Here is a 3645-nt window from a genome sequence, read left to right as displayed (position 1 = left end):
AGTTTCATGCAATTTTGTCCTTGATTATGTATAGGCTCTCTTAACTGCTTGGTCGTTCATTTAAGGAAAATATAATTTGAAAGACCGCCATTTTATCTTCGTTATATATTAGAAAAGTATGTTTATCGATCATCTTAAACTAGAGCGCCACAGTTTCCTGTTTCTGTTGATCATAGCAGGTCATGTCATTCCTTTTCTCTGCACGCGACCTTCTTGCTTTCAGAAATGAATGAATAATCAGAATGTTGAATTTTCTGATTGACAGAACTTGGACTTATCATCTGTAACCACTTCTCTCCAAGTATTGAAATGAAGATATATATAGGAGATACGGCAGAGAGATAGAGGGAGAGAAATAAAATGTTCTTATGCGATGTGATATTAAATGTTTTGGTTGTTATTATTTCAATCTTGTCTTAGCCAAATAACAAGTAAGTACGTGTGAACTTCCAGCTAAAATACAGGGTGTACACAAATCACTGAGACACGTTTTTTAATTGAATAGAGTAGGAACTATATCAGATAGTTACGGTTTGCGGCATGAAGGAGACTGAGCTTTTCCCTCTGGTTTAGTATGTAAAGGGCATTGTCTCTAGGATGAAGGTACCAGATGTGATAACGTAGCCTTTCCCTATAGTTTAGTGTGTGAAAAACATTGTCTCTAAGATGATGGTATATCTGAAGGATATTGTCTCCGAGAAGAAGGTACCAGATCTGATAACGTAGCCATTTCCCTATAGTTTAGTGTGTGAAAAACATTGTCTCTTAGATGAAAGTATATGTGAAGGACATTGTCTCCAAGATGAAGGTACCAGATGTGATAACGTAGCCTTTCCCTATAGTTTAGTGTGTGAAAAACATTGTCTCTAAGATGAAAGTATATGTGAAGGACATTGTCTCCAAGATGAAGGTACCAGATGTGGTAACGTAGTGTGCAAGAATAACAACGCAATGACGAAGATTATTCCGCAGATGTTGGCACGTTGGTGGGTGGAGATGGAATATTGCTTAGACACCCTTCGAGCCACAAGAGGTGACCACACCTAGGTGTATTAATGGCGCTAGTTGTCCTGGACAACTTTTAGGTGTCAATGTCCATTATACTACAAACCGAATTTGATTATATTATGTCGTTCTCACTATATCCATTTAACAAAGTGGTTGAATAAGTTATGGAAATTCTGCATATCCACAAATATAAATACTCCACAAAACTAACATGATAAAGATAACTCGACGTCACAGCTCGTGATTGGACCTACTGATCATTTTTAAAAATACCGTTCGAGCTATTCTTCCTTTGCCTCAATTCATTAGCAATGGCTGTAAATCACGTGACTCGGTTAGTCTTGCTATGATTTGTCATGACTACAAGTTATTCTCGAAATCCCTTCAGAGGCTTCCGTTTTCACTGTAGAGTTATATACAATCCTACTACCTTAGACTATGCTGATAGTATAGTTTCTACATATAGTGTTTTCTAAGTTTCATGTTGTCAATTATCAATAGGATTTCACTAAATTTGTATTTATATATACACATCAATACATATTATTTTCAGATTTCGCTGATGATTGAATAAGTGTATGCCAAGACTTTAGACTAACGTAAAAAAAGTTTTTCGTCCTTATAACCGTGTTTATATTAATTTATAGACAAACGAGTTTATTCAGATTAAGCCTAGAGTGGAACAATGGCCGACTAACTTACACTTAGTTCATAGGGAGGAAGTTGTTTCAACAAGGCATTGCACATTGGTCATAGATTTTAAACATACAGTGGGACATTTTACCGAGAAATGACCTGCTACTCTATCAATAATGTTATACTCATTTAGCTGTCGCCCATGATCTATTTTCCAGCTGTCGTTTGATGATCTTCAGTGACTGGCTTTTGGACAGATTCCTTTACTAATGTCTCGGTCAGTGGCATTGAGAATGGTGATATTGTCAATCTTGACAATTTAAAAAGAAAAAAAAACTTTTTAAGGACCGTTGTTTTTATATTCTGTTTTATTTGTTGACTTTGTATTTATTGTTATTTTATAACTACCCCGTTCTTATGAACAACTTGTGGCGATTGGTTTGTGTTATTTTAAAATTACACCGCTCTTATGAATAGTTTATACTGACTGGCTTATGTTATGATTTTATTATCCACTAATTTTATAAACAACTTAAGCTGAGATTTCATAATTCATTAATTTCATAAACAACTTGTATTGATTCATCTTTGTTGTGATTTTGTTATTACACAGGTTTTTTGAACATTTATTGATCTGTAGCCCTGTTTATTTTGTATGCTAGCAGAGATGCGCAAAACATTTGTGGTGAAATTAGTATTTTTATTGCAACATTACTTCTTTAAATAAAAGATTTTAGAATAATTCTAATCGCAAATACCGAAACTTATAAGTCCACTTGCCTTAAGCCTAACATTAGTTAAGCTTTTATTAAGTACGGCCTATATTCGATAGAGATAAATTAACAGTGTAACTTGTTTACGTTTTTTGATTTAGTTTAGTTAGGGCTAAACTTTACCGTACTTAATGCTATCAATAAATAAAGTTATAATGTTATTCTACGACCAACGTTAACCCTTTTTAAAAATTTGATAAGCTTTTAATATGTTGTTGCAAAAAATGTCTGCTAAAGTATATTTACATCCGTTGAAACGAAGTGCTCGCAATTGCGCACGTAGATAGTGAGCTGCACGTACATTTTCACGACACACAAAAACTGGGCATTATTACAATATAGTTTAATGCAGATTCGCTTTGCGTTTGCGCCATTAACACTAATAATCTTATGGTACTGAAGCGGAAATCTCATGTATCTTACTAATTTCACTTGGAATGTAAGCAGAAATACAAAAGCGTATTTATATACATATGAATTTTTCTTACACTCCGAGAAAACTTCACGCAGTAATTAAAATATTAAAAAGGAAACAAATAAAAACTTGAATATTAACACTATCTGCGATAAAATAAAGCGAAGCGATTGATTTGGATTTTTTTTTATCTATTTTAAACTAGCTGGAGTACCCGTCCGTTGGACGAGTGAAATAAAAACGCGTTTGCAGGCCTGCCAACTTTCCCGATTTCGGCGGGAGTTTCCCGACAGGGAGTCCTGTTTCTCGATCTCCCGATATCAACCTTTTTAATAATTTAACAAAAAAGAATAGAATCGCAAAATTCAACTTCACAGAGTGCCAACCAGGATAAAGTAAATATTTACTTATTTTGTGTGACATTGTTATAGTTTGTTGTGTTATACTGTCTGCTTGTTATACCACATTCCAAGGTATCGAGTGAAAGGGCATTTTCAATGGTGAGAACAGGACTGATTTAGGGAATGACACAGTATGTGCCCTTTTAAACTGCAAATTTAACTCAGATTCTTCAGCCAGTAAATACAAGCCCAACAAGCAGGTATTGAAAGATGCCAAAAAGTGCAACATACGAATGTAACAAAAAACACTAATCAGGATAAGTGTATTTTTTATTTTTCAATGTTTACAATAAAAGTGTATAACAATATTAGCAGATAACTCTGATTTACCCGGCATGGCCAGGTGGTTAATGCGCTCGACTCGCAATCTGCGGGTTGCGGGTTCGAATCCTCGTCACACCAAACATGCTCA

Source organism: Limulus polyphemus, unplaced genomic scaffold (assembly GCF_000517525.1).
Source record: "Limulus polyphemus unplaced genomic scaffold, Limulus_polyphemus-2.1.2 Scaffold134, whole genome shotgun sequence".
NCBI classification, from domain to species: Eukaryota; Metazoa; Arthropoda; class Merostomata; order Xiphosura; family Limulidae; genus Limulus; species Limulus polyphemus.
This window is presented reverse-complemented; position numbering follows the sequence as displayed.